Genomic DNA, 7,575 nt, shown 5'->3' on the forward strand with positions numbered 1-7,575 from the left:
CTTAGAGTTTGTAAAAACATATTGAAGAGGGGAGCGGCCCCTTCTCTGAGTTCCAGGTCCATGCAGTGCAGCCTGGATACCTGCATAGCCCTCTAGAACTGCTTCATCTGCATCCCTGAAGTTTTAGACATGGTGATTGTCAGGTCCCCATCCCCCACCCCTGGCAATCCCCCTTCTACTCTCTGTGTCTATGAGTTGGACCATCTTAGGGACCTCCTGTGTGTGGAGTCCCGCAGTGTTGGTTGTGAAACTGGCCCACTTCTCTTGGCCATCTGGGACTCCCTTGTGTTGTTGTGGACTGCAGGCCTTCTTTCTTTCTTTAAGGCTCCATTGGATGATCAGCCAAAATCTGTAAACCTATGCATCTTTTGATGGACATTGAGATTGTTTCCACGTCCCAACTCCTGTGGCTAACACTACAATAAAGATGGAAGTGCTGATACCTTTTTCAAATCTTAATTTCAGTTCAATTGAGCAAATACACAGAAGTGTTGTGGCCAGTTACTGAGAGCATTAGTTTTAATTTTTCTGAGGAACTTCCAAACAGTTTCCATAGCAGCCACACCATTTTGCATTCCCACCAACAGAGGGGTTCTGGTCCCCCTAGTCCCCACTAGCACTTGATGTCTTTTGATGGTTTTTGATAAGAACACATGGAACTATAGCATATGCTGTAATGTCTCATTGAGGTTCTGATTTTCATTTTCCTGAGCACCTTATAACAGTCATCTGTCACACACCAAATTAACTCAGCACCATAAAAGCCATATATGAAAACCTCATAGCTAACATCATACTCAGCAGTGATGGGGGGAGCTGTTCTTGTACGATCAGGAATAAGAGAAAGAGGCCCAAGCCAGAGCAGCTAGGAAAGAAAAAAAAAGAAAATACACCCCAATCAGAAAAGAAGCTGTAAAAAATGTCTCCATTTGCATATAACTATCTTATAGACACAAAACCATAACAACTCTATAAAAAAATCAGCAAGAAATAGTAACTGAACTCAGTAAAGTTGCAGAATTCATAAACCAATTTATAAAACTTTCTTGCATTTCTATACATTAATAATGAACTGTCTGAAAAGAAAATTAGAAGAACATCTATTGTCAATAGCATCAGAAATAACAAAATAATCAGGCATAAACTTAACTAAGCAAATAAAAGTTCTGCACATTGAAAACTACATAATATTGAGTAGATGATTTTAAAAAGAAACACATGAAAAAGCACTTCATGTTCATATATTAGGAGATTTAATGCTGTTGAAATACTACCACTAACATAGCCATCTATGGATTTGATGCAATTCTTATCAAAGTCCCAATGGCACTATGTTTTACAGAAAGAGAAATGAATGTTTCTAAAATTCATAAAAAACCTAAAAAAAATCAAACAGCTAAAACAAACAAACAAAAACCTTTTGAAAGTGACAGAAGTAGAGGGATCACGTTTTCTGATCACAAAGCTATGGTAACTGAAATGCCATAGTACTGGTATAAAACAGACCTAGAGATGCATGGAAGAGCACAGAGAGCCCAGCAGTAAATCCATGCATGTATGGTCAGCTGATGTTTAACAATGGGGCTAAAAATACACAAGGTACTAAGAAACTGGACACCCAAATGCCAAAGAATAAAACAAGATGCTTATCTTATGCCACATGCAAATCACTTCAAAGTGGGTGGAAGACTTAACTGTGAGGCCTATGGCTATAAACTTCCTAGAAAAAAAAACAGGAGGAAAAAACCTTCATTCTCCACTCATTCATATTAGTCTTGGCAATTATTTCTTTTGTATCCTTCCTTTTTTTCTTTCTTTCTTTCTCTCTCTCTTTCTTTCTCTCTCTCTCTCTCTCTGTTTTTCTTTCTTTCTTTCTTTGTTTCTCTCTCTCTCTTTCTTTCTTTTTTTTGACATAACATCAATAGCACAGACAACAAAAGCAAAAATAGATAGTGTACATGATTATCCAATACTGCAGAAGTGGTCAAACAAAGTCATGGTGGAAAACAACTTGCAGATGGGAGGAAATACTTGCAAACTGTTAATTTAAAATATATATATATATGGATGTCCTAGAGTTTAGTAGCAAAAAAAAGTTAATAATCAAATGAAACCATGGGCTAAGGACTGGAAGAGACATTTATGCAAGGAGCCCTGTCTTTTTTTAAGCCTAAGCAGCCCTCCAGGAAAGGCATGTGTGTGAGTAGAGAAATGGTGCCCAGTGACTTTCCCCAGGAAACTGGGGTCTGATTCCCAGCTGGTGGGGACCTTGACTACAATGATCAATTTCATGGTAAAATTTAAAAATTTACCACAATGACAATAAATATGTTATTTAAATTGAAAATAGGCTATAAATTGGGTTTTGTAATCCCCTCCTTACATTTGGTTAATTTGCTAGAGCAGCTCACAGGACTCAGAGAAACAATTGTGTTTGCAAATGTAGTGGTCTATCAACAAAAGATATTACAGAGTAGATTGACACGAAGCCAGATGAAAGAGAGTACAGGTATGGGAGAAGAGGTGCAGAGCTTCCGTGACCTCTCCAGGAATGCCACTCTCCAGGAACCTCCCCATGTTCTGCTACCAGAAAGTTCATTCAAATCATGCCAATTGCATTCCTATGAGTAAAACTGAAAATACTTTAGATGGGAGTATGTAGTGTGTCAATGTCTAGGTCAATTCTGACATGCCTTGTAATATTACTGGAAAGAAGAAAACTGTTCTATGCTGGGGCTGAGTATCATGGGTCTTTGACAGCCTGTGGATTTCCAGATTTGAGCATGTGGGGAGTGATGCTTCTTGTAGTAGATTTCATATGTTTTTGGGTATGAGTTGAAGTCAGAGCTCAAAATTAACAGTGAGCAGAGAAGGGCAACTGCCAAGGCATTTGCAATAAGAAAAAAAACTGCCACTGTTCTATTGACTGGGTCCTCCTTTTTGTGGGGAGCAGGCATTTTCAGGAAATATCCACAGTGGGCCTGAAGGAGATATGACAAGATCTGTCCAAGAAAGAGCATGTGCCCTTCACTCTTTTATTGGTTTCTTTCTATTGCTGTTGTCTGCAATCCTTGTGTTTTTCAGGATAAGGATAGGAAAATATCTTCAATATGAAAAGATAAGAAAACAACAACAACAACAACAACAAAACATGCTGAAAGTAAAAGAGACATCCAAGGTGAAATTAAAACCAAATCACAGAGATGTAAAAATTAAAAACTACACCTATGTTTTCTCTAACAACAGGTTCTTTTCTAAACAGTGTGTCTTTAGGATAATTCCTTTTGCTCTTCTCAACCTCTTGAAAACATCAGTGATTCCTATTTATTTAGGCAAGGAATAGTGTAATTTACTTAGAAAAAAAAATATATATATATATAATCTCTGCTCTAAAAGTTGTTCTTGTCAGGTATTTTCCATCAAAGCTCATTAACATAGCAATGTTATGTTTTAGGTTAATCAACTCAATCTTCACAAATAAGGCATCAGTCAGGTTTTATATGCAGAGAGTAGAATTCACTCTATTAATTATATTATATAATATAATTATATATAATTCCATATAATTATATATAAATATAAAAAATATGAAATAATATTCTAAATAAACCAATTGTGAAAGTCACTATCAAGAGTATCACTCTATACTCTCTATACTGACTCTACTAAAAGCAATTGTCCTTTGGGGCTGGGGTTGTGACTCTGTGGTGGAGAGCTTGCCTGACATGTGTGAGGTCCTGGTTTGATCCTCACAACCACATAAAAAGAGATAAATAAAATAAATCTGTTGTGTCCATCTACAACTAAAAAGCTGTTAAAAATGAAAAGAAACACAATTGTCCTTCAAAAAACCTTATTTTAGGGGTACTCCTACAAATTGGTAGTCCACCAAAGGTTTTGATTGTGTGTATCACTTTTGTGTATCAATTTTTCAAAATATAATTTTCTTTTACATTTTTATTTGTAAGTTAATTTGCATTTCCTTAGAATGTTTGTCAATCTGATTTTTTTAAATCAGCACTTCTTGGAGCTGGGGTTGTGGTTCAGCAGTAGAGACTTGCCTAGCATCTGGGTTTGATCCTCAGCACCACATATAAATAAATAAAGAAAGAAAGAAAGAAAGAAAGAAAGAAAGAAAGAAAGAAAAAGGTATTGTGTCCAACTATAACTAAAAAATACATACTAAAAAGAAATTTTAAAAATCAGCTTGCCTTGTTCTAAAACTGAAGAAATCATGTTGATATTTCTTTTGAAATTATAGTCTTTTTAATTTAATGATATTAAGTCTTTCGAAGAAAAATATATTCATGTCTCTTTTTGTACATAAATTAGCATTTTAAATTATCCTTCCAATAGAGCTTGCACAGCTTTCTTATATTTTTTTCCCATAAATATTTAGTTTGTTGTTATTATTTATAATGGGTTTTTTCTTCCTACACATCTTGTGGTAGTTCTTGTATGTGTAGCAGTAGTGATAATAATAGAAAATAGGTACTGAGTATTGACTGTGTGCAAGGCAATTATTATGGTATGGATCTAGAAATATCCTCTAAAGAACTCAAGTGTTAGATAAGACAACCATGTTCAGAGGTGAAACAGTTGGATTAAGAGAGCTAATTGATCCACTTGATGAATTAAAAATTTTAATGAACTACTGGTTGGTAACTGTAAGTAGGTGAGTCATGATGGGGAAAAAGAAAGTCAATGGGAGAATGACCTTAGACTATATATGTCCTGGTCCCTTCCTCTCTCTCTGCTTCCCAGCTCCCATGTGCTGAGCAGCTTTCCTCCATCACATCCTTCCACTATAATATTTCTGCCTTGGAGCCAGACAATGATGGTCTGAACACTCTAAAATTGTGACCCAAAATAAATCTCTCCTCTAAAAGTTGTTCTTGTCAGTTATTTTTCATCAAAGTTCATTAACCTAGCAATGTTATGTTTTAGGTCAATCAACTTAATCTTCACAAGTAAGACATCAGTCAGGTCTTATATTCAGAGAGTAGAATTCACTCTAATAATTATATAATATAATTATATATAATTACAAATAATTATATGTAATTAATTATATAATACAATGTAATTATATTACTTTAATGAATATATTCAAGATATTTAATATATTCAAGATATCTATAAAATTTCCAGGAAGGACAGAGACTCTGTTTGTATGCTTCACAAATATAAAAATAATGGAGCCAGGAGAAAAGTCCAAACACAGCACAAAAGCATTCCAGAGGACACTGCTCCCCCCCCCCCCAAATTTTGCCACTTAACACCTTGTTGCCAGGAATCCAACTCCAGAGCTTGATCAGGACACTCACTTTCTTCACAAGAAGACAAATTTCCTACATTACACTCCTACCCCAAATTGTCCATATGCACATGTAGGTTTGCCTCACATTAATTTATCTCATTGAAGAATTGGAACCCTTAATCCAGATGAGACTGGGAAACTGCACTTATATATTTTCAGTATATGCAGTAGTAGAAGGCTTGATGAATGGAGAAAAAGACATCTGCCATAGTAGATATTAGAGTCATTATATACTCTTGATACAAATTTATATATTGTTAGATCCCACATGAGGATCTTGCATCCATTGCTGGCAGGCAACCTTGGTTTCAGGAGTTAGGTGAGTGGCTCTGAGTTCTGGGGAAGTTAGTGCTGGGGTTGTGCAGGTCCTGCAGTCTGCTGGGGGCCAAGTGCACACCCAAAGAGATAGGGAAGCTGAAGAAAAACTGTGAAGTAAGGATAGAAGAGGGTTTGCAGCTCCCTTAAGGGGCCTGAAGGGCCGGCAGGCCTGGAGGGGTAGGATCTGGCCAGCACCTTGGACAGCTGCTCCATGCAGCTCAAGGCCTTCTCAAGCCTCAGGTGTTCCTTCATCATCTGCTAAGCCAAGCAGATGGTAGCAGAGAACAGAATGCCCTCCTAGCAGTGCACCATTCCTGGCCTGCAGCAGTCGTTCACTGCACAGTCCTACAACCATGGCTTCCATGAACCTGGAATCCATGAATGACTTGTTGTTTTCTTCCACCAGATGCGTTTGTACTGGTAGCGTCCTTCCATGTGGTTTGGGCATTGAAAGGAGACCTTCAACATGGCTGTGATTCCTAGGGCGTGCAGCATGTCTCTCCAGATAGCATGGTAGGCACCGTGGAAGTGGAGAAACCAAAGAATCTCCAAGGGACCCTGCCACCTGGATGCACAGAGCGGTTCCACTGGAGCTGCACCCCAGGTGAAGGGACTCTGTGGCACTGGGGGGGGGGATGTTTGCCAGGGCAGAATTAGAAGAGAATTCTGGGTAAGCAGAGGAAAACGTCTCACAGCCAGATTTGAGCAAGCAGATGTTTATTCACTGGGGCTTAGGGTGCAGTTGCTGCAGTACTAGGGTCAAGGTGTGGTCCTCCCTGAGCCCTTGGAGTGGGCTCCACTCAAAGTATAGGATGATAGCCAAGTAGAGGCTAGAGCACAAGAGGGAGCACTTCCTCCTGGGTGTGCAGGATGGACTCCAGGCTCATGGAGCCCTTGGCCCGCCTATTGTCCTGTGTGTTGTATCAAAGAAGGTGGACAGAACCTCCGATAGGAAAAATGTGCAAAAAGTCGAAAAGCAAGAGCTTGATAGCGCTCCCTAGCCCCAGGGTTCAGAGACTGCAGCTGCTGTCAGCCGTGCTGCTACCATGCACTTCACCCTTCACCCCGCCCCACAACCCAGGGCAACCATCACCTCCCAACCTCCTCATGGTTGCCGCTGAAGCTACAGCCTCTGCCTTGGTGGTTCTCTCTCAGCTTCATCAGCCTTTTGAGCACACTGCAGTCCATCTCTCCCAGTTAATCAATCGTCACCATGGAGTGTAGGAACTGGGGCAATAGATAGTCACTCAGGCCAGCCAGGCAACAGGAATGGGCAAACAAGTACTAAGAATGGGAGCCTTCAGTAGTGACTACCCACTTGCTCCCCAGAGGCTTGGATGGCCACACCCCTATTGGGTCCCCTTCCTCCTGCAGTGTTCAGGTTACATAGCAGCCCTAGCAGCCTCAGGTGCCTTGTGTGCCTGCACTGACAAAAGAGTGGCAGAAGAAGTGTGTGTGTTTAAGGCAGAGTAGCACTGGTTCCCCTCTGTTGTTGCCTCATTCGTGTTTTGCTGCTCTTGCACCTTGGGCTGCAGCCTGATCATTGCTGCTCTTTCCCCAGCACTGCCAGAGCTCCGTGCAGCACTTCGTCCACTTTTTCTTGAAAGAAGTTTGATAATTGGATTTGCAAGATGCTTGTCATCTATGTAGTCACTGAGATAATTGGTTTTAATATGATACAGCATTACAAGAGTAATACCCAGTGCTAAGTTACTGTAACATCGTAGGATCGATTCACATAACTTTTATATTTGGTATTGCTCATTGTACTTTTCTCTCTCACTTGGACTTGTCCACATAAAGTTTAGCAAACTTTTTGAGAAATCCTTTTCTGTATTCATTGTTTTTCTTTATGGTGTCATCATTTTCTCCTGTCTTTATTTTACCTCCTAATTTATTATCTCCTTCCATCCACCTTGTCTTAATTCCTTCCTTCT

The 7,575-nt window shown here is 39.3% G+C and overlaps 1 pseudogene; it reads right to left on the bottom strand.

Annotated features, from left to right (window-relative positions):
* Nucleotides 1-5,628: 5,628 nt before the first annotated feature.
* LOC143380095 (dual specificity protein phosphatase 4 pseudogene) lies at nucleotides 5,629-6,826 on the bottom strand (annotated as a pseudogene).
* Between the last annotated feature and the right edge of the window lie 749 nt (nucleotides 6,827-7,575).

Source organism: Callospermophilus lateralis, chromosome 14, assembly GCF_048772815.1.
Source record: "Callospermophilus lateralis isolate mCalLat2 chromosome 14, mCalLat2.hap1, whole genome shotgun sequence".
NCBI lineage: Eukaryota > Metazoa > Chordata > Mammalia > Rodentia > Sciuridae > Callospermophilus > Callospermophilus lateralis.